This window comes from Anolis carolinensis, chromosome 4, assembly GCF_035594765.1.
Source record: "Anolis carolinensis isolate JA03-04 chromosome 4, rAnoCar3.1.pri, whole genome shotgun sequence".
In the NCBI taxonomy this organism is placed as follows: Eukaryota; Metazoa; Chordata; class Lepidosauria; order Squamata; family Dactyloidae; genus Anolis; species Anolis carolinensis.
In genome coordinates this window covers 82,869,849-82,878,590 of record NC_085844.1, presented here as the reverse complement: position 1 = coordinate 82,878,590, position 8,742 = coordinate 82,869,849, and the positions used below count along the sequence as shown (strand labels likewise).

Here is an 8,742-nt window from a genome sequence, read left to right as displayed (position 1 = left end):
CAACGTATGTTAGGCTAATTCTGACTTTGAAGGCTTGTAATCTCTTGCAATGTCACCCAGTAGATAGAAACCTTCTGAAATCATTGGTTCTTGTTTGTGAGAATGAAATAAGTGAAATTTTCATCATTAGGTTACACACACACACAGGGTAAAGAACTAACAGTTTCAAATATATGGGGGACAGCAGTTTCTGATATCGAGTTGCTGTCTTTCTATGTCAAGATGGGGTTCATATGCAATTAAAAACTCCAGAGGATAGCAATGGACTAATAGTGTTGCTGGTGTAACACAATGTACCATAATAGTAAAGCTACTGTGACAAAGCGGGAGCTGAAAAGCATGTTTAATTGCTCTCTGGGGGACAGAGTGAACCTAATTTATAATAAGGAAGCTAATAATAACATCTGGCATTCTTCATTACAATGTCTTCTTACCAATTTCAAAAATTCTTCTCCATGACACGTCTTCCTCTTTTTCTATTTTGATTCTTAGAACTGGGATCATAAAAAAAAAGATAAACAACAGGAAATAACTTTCACATGATGCTTGGCTGGTGGTACAGAGTTTTATTATCACATACTCTCTCCATGATGATAACAAACTGGGTGTGTACTATAACCTTGTCCTAAGTCGAGTGTAATTAGAATAGTCAGACTGTACACTACACAAACCACAACAGCTACAGAAAAGGTAGAGGAAAGGGAATGTGCTATTATTTCTTTGCAATCTACTCTGACTGCAAAGTCCTACCTTTCTAGGCATATACTGGTACTTCTGCTCTCTGGTTCTTATTTGATGGTTAAGTACATACGCCTGTGTCTCCATTAATTCCTCAGCGCCTAGAAGATTATTTCACAAAACATTAGTGCACATTAGAAGCTCCCTAACTACAAATAAAAAGGCACACAATTGCAAACATTGTCACTAAGTCACCTCAAAGCAATGTTCAATACAAGTTTAAGATATACACATATTTTTTGTGGACATGTTATGGGCATCACTTTCAAACATTTCACTTCTCCATCACCAAACTGTTGGTCATCCCACTTGCAGTGAGAAGTCCAAGAGGACGGACCTCTGGCTGCAAAGCCATAACTTCCCACTTTCATCCCATTTGCTTCCTTTTAAAAAATATTTTTTAATTCAAGTAATTCTGCCATTCTGGAGATTTCCTCATCTCTGCAGAAGTCTACCGTATACCATGCAGCTGTGGCCAAGTCTACATAGGAACCACTAAACGCAGTGCCCAAACACGAGTCAAAGAACATGAAAGGCACTGCAGACTAACTCAACCAGGGAAATCAGCACCTGATGAACCGACCTGGACACAGTATATTATTTGAGAACACAGAAATGCTTGACCACTCCAACAACTATTATGTCAGACTACACAGAGAAGCCATTGAAATTCACAAGCACGTGGACAACTTCAACAGAAAGGAGGAAACCATGAAAATGAACAAAATCTGGCTACCAGTATTAAAAAAAACTCAAAAATCAGAACAGTAAATAAGAAGCAACACTCTGAGACATGGGAACTAGGGGCAGCTAACAAAGGATGCCCCCAGGCAGAAAGTAGCCAGTAGATGAAGCCATTCAATGCAAATTAGGGTGATTAATTGCAACATTCACACTGGCCTCCAACTGACAAGAGTTCTCCCTCACCCTGGACTTTCCACAGATATATATAAACCTTCCTTGCTGAGTTTCTCCATACCTCACAACCTCTGAGGATGCTGCCATAGATGTGGGCAAAACGTCAGGAGAGAATACTTCTAGAACATGGCCATACAGCCCGGAAAACATACAACAACCATTTCCTTACTGTTTGCAAGATTTTCTACATCCACTTTGCAAAAGTTCCAGTTTGTATATGCTCATTATGGAGAGGATGAGGGGTTTTCAACAATAATATACAATAGGGTGGATTTTCTCAAATTATGAGAATTGCAGGAATTTCTATTTCTGCTGCCACCCGCTACTTCAATCAATTTCTACCACCAATGCTTTATTCAAGAGCTTCTTCTATATTGGGATGTTGAGAGAGAGAGACGTGACACTTTGCGTGAGAAGAAACGGTAACAGTTTGTTTACTTGTAACTTGTGAGGTAAATAAGCGTAGTGGTTTCAATAATATTATACAGTGCAGAAGCTTAGTGGTTACAATAAAGGCTTATGGTTTTTCTCTTCAGATGTTAATTGTATAGTGGTTTCTGTGTAGCTCTGTTCCTTTGCCAAGGAAACATAAACAGGACAATTTACTTTTAAATCCAGTTCTCCCAGGATTTAAATAATAATTTCTTAGACAATTACCATTTAGTCTTCAGCCTTTCCCTTGGTAAAGGCTCTAACTATATTCCCTCAAAGAGGCTGCTTTTTAAGACACAGATCCCTTCTCCAAAACTAACTCCTAAAACTGACTTCCAAAACCAAATTCCAACTCACCGGGCCAGGCTGTGGCGCAGCTGGCTAGTAACCAGCTGCAATAAATCACTACTGACCGAGAGGTCATGAGTTCGAAGCCGTCATCGGGTTAAGCCCCCGACCATTAAATAGCCTGGCTTGCTGTTGACCTATGCAGCCCTGAAAGACAGTTGCATCTGTCAATTAGGGAAATTTAGGTACACTTTATACAGGAGGCTAATTTAACTAATTTACAACATCATAAAACTGCCAGCAAAACACGAGGAATGGAATGAGGAAGTACAGCCATTACTGGACAGTGAAGCAACAGCTCCCCCTGTGGCCGGAATCGTGAAGCTGGAAAAAAATGTTAAATGCCTCTGTGTCTGTCTATATATGATGCTTGTCTGTTGGCATTGAATGTTTGCCATATATGTGTTCATTGTAATCCGCCCTGAGTCCCCTTCAGGGTGAGAAGGGCGGAATATAAATACTGTAAATAAATAAATAAATTTCCAAAAACCTGACTAACTGAAAAAGAATATTCAGCCTGTCTCCACCAACTGCCACTTTGGCTCCATCCAGCTTCAGCTGCTAAGCAACATCTCATTTGCATTCAGCCAATCAGGCAGCATCTATACTAATGGATGTTCCATGGCTCCTCCTACTGGCTCTATTGAGCTACTGTCAGCGAGGTCTACAAAATGGCCATTCATCAATTCTGCCTACAAATCGGTGGCACACCAGTCATGCGAGGTGGGCCACATACCAACTTGGGGAGGTTGGCAAGATCCATTACACTTGTGCAGCCCACAACAAGGTTTGCCCATCAAAGATACACATTCCCCTTGCAGGAAGAATCAATTAGGAAAAGGCTTGGAATTGGAAAAATCCCTCTTTCTATTAATATTTTAAATGTTTGTTGGAACAGTGCTTGTACACTTTGAAATGCAGTAACTCAAGTAATTAACTGCACAAATGCAGACTCATACAGAGATGAAGTCACAGTCTTGCAAGATTGTGAACTCTTGGAATTGCATCATTCTTCCAGGAAAAAAAGACAATTAAAAAGAGGGGCAATGTGTTTTGGTGGGGGGAGCTTTACCTTTGAGCTGCTGCAATAAGCTAACAGCCCTTAAAGAAAAGTTTAAGTCGACCAGCAACTTGAAGACAAACACACATTTTCCGATTGGTGAACAGCTTCTAAGTGGACACAATATGTGTTCTGGTAAGGCCATGGATACAAGCCCCTGCTTATGCTGTTTGGGCAGCACAATTTCCAAAATAAACTGGAGAGCGTGCAAACTGAGCACACAGGCTGTCTTATTAAATCATTCATTTATTCACAATCTTAACAATGGCTTGTTAATGTGCACAGTGGCCAGTGTTTCCATTCAATTTATATTAGCCTCTATTTATAAATGTCTGGCATGCATTAAATGGTTTTTTTAATTTGATTTTTTTAAAAATAAACCACTATCCCATGGCTATTATTTTTCTCTGCAATATTAGAAGCTTAAGTAATCCAACAAATCCAACATTACTCTACGCATTTGTGGGATCACATTTTATGTATGAATAATTAGCATGCTATGCTGTCTCTGTGCACATCCCTTATGCAACACAAAGCTTTCAAATGCTTGAGTACATAGTCATATGAAAACTGCTGTGTTGCTAAATCAATGATATGCAATTCCATTGTTAAACTTTAATAATTCTCTTCCAATCTCTCTTTTGTATTTCTGCTTTGTCATTTGACCCACATCACTGCACACGGAGGCTACTTAATCCATAAAGCTCCTGGATTCCACACAAAAACTATCTCATTTACTTTTTTTAAAAAAAAAAATGTATTACATAACACTGCGATTCTTTGCATACCACACATTGATTGGGCATGGATACATCGTTGCTCCCATTTCAAATAGGACTGATAAAACTCAGTATCAACATTAACAAGGCTTCCACCAATTAGTGCCACTTCTCATTTGATCAAGTTCAGTGATTCCTTGATTTCTGCTAGCTGAGGCTCACATCACACACATACACACAAAACTCCAAAGTAACTGTAGAGCCATGCCATTGCAACATCACCAGAGCCTGCATTGTCTTTATTAATTACAGGCAGCTATCCCAGAGTGCAGATTTTGGGTGAAAGGGAAGGGCACCAAAATAATAATTTATTCTGTTGCCAAGGCTGCTGACAAAGGTTTCTGGGAGATTCTGCCTCATGTGCCAAATAGTATATTACAGCATACAATAGTCACACTTTTTATCCCTTTTTTGATGGAAAAAAGAGAGGTGCAATTATTATGCAGTGAAAAAAGAGGGCAGTTTTTTGTACCAAAAATAATGTATTATTGAACAGCTGTTGGAAACAGTCTAGCTAGGCTTCCCTCTCCATGTGTTTTACTCCACTACATACCATCTCCTTTCAGGCATGGGGCTTCATGCACTCGCTCACTCACTTGCTTACTTACCCATCCCCTTTCAGACATAGTGCTTTCCATGTCTGAATCCGAGCTTTTGGACTCAGCCACAGGAAGCACCATGCCTGAAAAACAGGCAGGCGGAAGATCAACCGAGCGAATGAATGAAACACTGTGACTGAAAGGTGGGTGGGCAGACAAGTGAGTGAGTTATGCAATGAATCAAGGATGTGACTATTATTCAAGGAAAGCTAAAAAGCCAAAGCAACATCAAAATGTGGTCAAGATAGCAAAAACTTTCAAAAGGAAAAACATACACCTGAGAGAGGCGGCAGCAGCTTGCTTTTGCCTAATTGTGCCCTCTTCTCTTTTCTCTCCCTGAGTTAATTGAGTCCAAATTACTTTTACACTGGAGCCTCCGATGGCCTAGGGGATAAAAGCCTCGTGACTTGAAGGTTGGGTTGCTGACCTGAAAGCTGCCAGGTTCGAATCCCACCTGGGGAGAGTGCAGATGAGCTCCCTCTATCAGCTCCAGCTCCATGCAGGGACATGAGAGAAGCCTCCCACAAGGATGGTAAAGCATCAAAAACATCCGGGCGTCCCCTGAGCAAGCTGCCATATATAGGCTTCATCCTATGTGATGACCTATCATTTTTCCCAAAAAACTCTGTTCTTCCCTAAGCATTGCTCATTTTATTAGTTTTTTAGCCTACTGTGGTTGTCAAGAGAACATTTAAGGACTTTATTGCACAGAGGTGTTGAATCAGTACCACAACCATTGTGCAACACACATCACTGGTTCACCACCTCCACACAATGAAGCCATCAGGGATTACTGACCTGATCACACTATGATCCCAGAACTGATTTTGTATGTTGGGTCTGGGATGGCATCCTCTATGCTCCTCTCACTGGACTTTAAAAAAAAATCCTGGCACTTAACAAAACAAAGGAGAGGAAGTTGCACAGCGGAAGGACAGAATTACCCTACCCAAGCAGTACAGCTTTGCACAGCCAAGGCATTCTTTTCGTGCCAGGAGCGACTTGAGGAACTGCAAGTCACTTCTGGTGTGAGAGAATTGGCCATCTGCAAGAACATTGCCCCAGAGACGCCCGGATGTTTGATGTTTTGCCATCCTTGTGGGAGGCTTCTCTCATGTCCCCACATGTGGAGCTGGGCTGACAGAGGGAGCTCATCCACTCTCCCCAGATTCGAACCACTAACCTGTTGGTCAGCAGTCTTGCCAGTACAAGGGTTTAACCCATTGCACCACTGGGGGGCCCTGCTAAGGCATTGCAATCATATGATACCTTGTCTGTGTAGTATCTCCCGTCATCATGAGGGGAAATAGCTGTTATTCCACATTGCAGAAATGCCTCGGGATAGCAGAAACAAGATGTTTTCTTGCAGTAAGGTCCTCACAAATACAGAATTAGACTGGAAGTTTGGTTCTGTTTCAAATCCTGGGCAAACAAAAACCATTCTTGCAGCAACACTGCCCCCATAATTTTTGCACTTCCATAAACAATTTCTTGTAAAGTATTTGTTAATTTTAATAATGGAAATAGGAGCCCCGGTGGCACAGTGTGTTAAAGCACTGAGCTGCTGAACTTGCAGACCGAAAGGTCCCAGGTTCAAACCCCGGGAGCGGCGTGAGCGGCTGTTGTTAGCTCCAGCTTCTGCCAACCTAGAAGTTGGAAAACATGCAAACGTGAGTAGATCAATAGGTACCGCTCCGGCGGGAAGGTAACGGTGCTCCATGCAGTCATGCCGGCCACATGACCTTGGAGGTGACTACGGACAACGCCGGCCGGCTCTTCGGCTTAGAAATGGAAATGAGCACCAACCCCCAGAGTCAGACATGACTGGACTGAATGTCAGGGAAAACCTTTACCTTAATCATGGAAATAAGGTGAGATGTCTATTATTATTCGGTGATGCCAATCCACACTGTTTATGGCTATCAGACTGTTCAGTATATATACCTATATATCTGTTTGTATACTATAATAGCTCCATTATATTCCTTCACAGAACTAGGACTAGCATTATTACCCCTAACAAATGTTCTGTAAGGCCCTTTTGTTCTCACACAAAGAGATTTCTCAAGCATGTAGCACCTCATGAGCTTGAGAAACGAGATATTTACAGTTCTGGCTTGCATAAACGTCATAGCAATTGACGTATTTCTTTCTTCCTGTTGACACTAGGTACTTTTAAAATTTTGCCTTAGTGCTATTTTTTGTAGAAGCTACATCTTCCATAGAGACCCATTTAATAAAATCAGTTGCTTTCAATCAGAGGAAATGCATGTATGCTCCCTTACTGTCCAGTTTACGAGACATTATCTTGCACACACAACCCCCATTGGCCCCTCTCAATCCTCACAGAAAGAGGAAATGCCAGGCAGGGTCAGTTTTTTACCAAGTCATTTCCTTTTCAGAGAAAGAATACTGGAGATGTTTAGTGTTTCACATAATAATCCTGCCTGTCATTAAGCAGACATATTCCCTAACCATCCTATCTTGGCAGAAGCAATCCTGATAATCTTCTCTTCTCCTCCTCATACTTTCCCCTTCAGTTTATTTCAATTGCTGCAAAATGGGCAGCAAAGTGCAAACTATCCCACCTGTCTCCCAAATATGGTAGCTCTCAGCAAGACGAAAGAAAAGGATACAGTTTAAACACAACACAAAAAAATAGAATGCTGAACTAGGTTCGCCAAATCCCACTTTGTTGTTGATGATCAATAGGATAAAATAGGAGCCCCTAATGGCGCAGTAGGTTAAACTCTTGTGCCAGCAGGACTGATGACTTGAAGGTTGGGTTGCTGACCTGAAGGTTGCCGGTTCGAATCCAACCCGGGGAGAGTGTGGATGAGCTCCCTCTTTCAGTTCCAGCTCCATGCGGGGACATGAGAGAAGCTTCCCACAAGGATGGTAAAAACATCAAAACATCTGGGCATCCCCTGGGCAACGTCCTTGTAGATGGCCAATTCTCTCACAATTCTCTTGCAGTTTCTCAAGTCGTTCCTGGCATGAAAAAAATAAGACAAAATAATCCCACAGTGGTAAAAGTGTGTGATGTAATCATAGATATGGTTGACAGCAATTCCTGAATTTGTGTTTGCTATAGACAATATCTTGTCACTGTTGAGAAAATTGGAGGTGACAATATCAATGATCAGATAGTCCACACAACACATTTCTCCATGAGGTTACATCATTGGACGCAAGCAAGTGTACATAAATATACTTTCTTAGAAGGTTTCCAATCCTTATAAATTTGCACAACAGCAATATGAGTTTATAGCAGGATACCAGCTTTCTCTTGTTTTTAATTACACTGGGAGTTGATCATGTCCAGGCCACATAGCAACTGATACACAGTCAATATTATAAAGAAAAACAAATCAAAGAATGTTTTCAAACAACTAACATACGACAAATTGACAAAAGCACTTCCCTAATAGACACATAGCCGAGGAAGTCATGGGCCATGCAGTTCTGTGAATGCTTCCTGTGAAGCAAGTTCTATTCTGTTCAATGAAACTTGATCCCAACTGCACCTGGTATTAACTATAATATTAAGAAGCCCCTGCTGAACTTGCAGACCAAAAGGTCCCAGGTTCAAACCCCAGGAGCGGAGTGAGCGGCCGCTGTTAGCTCCAGCTTCTGCCAACCTAGCAGTTCGAAAACATGCCAATGTGAATAGATCAATAGATACCGCTCCGGTGGGAAGGTAACGGTGCTCCATGCAGTCATTCCGGCCACATGACCTTGGAGGTGTCTACGGACAATGCTGGCTCTTTGGCTTAGAAATGGAGATAAGCACCAACCTCCAGAGTCAGACATGACTGGACTTAACGTCAGAGGAAACCTTTACCTATAATATCAACTACATCATTCA

General features: G+C 41.5%; 1 long non-coding RNA gene across 1 annotated transcript; it reads right to left on the bottom strand.

Moving 5' to 3' along the window:
• Nucleotides 1-328: 328 nt before the first annotated feature.
• Nucleotides 329-6,817, bottom strand: LOC134298987 (uncharacterized). Its single transcript, XR_010006142.1, has 2 exons — nucleotides 751-6,817; nucleotides 329-494 (listed from the first exon to the last, which is right to left on the bottom strand). It is a non-coding gene; the product is annotated as an uncharacterized LOC134298987 (long non-coding RNA).
• Nucleotides 6,818-8,742: the final 1,925 nt, after the last annotated feature.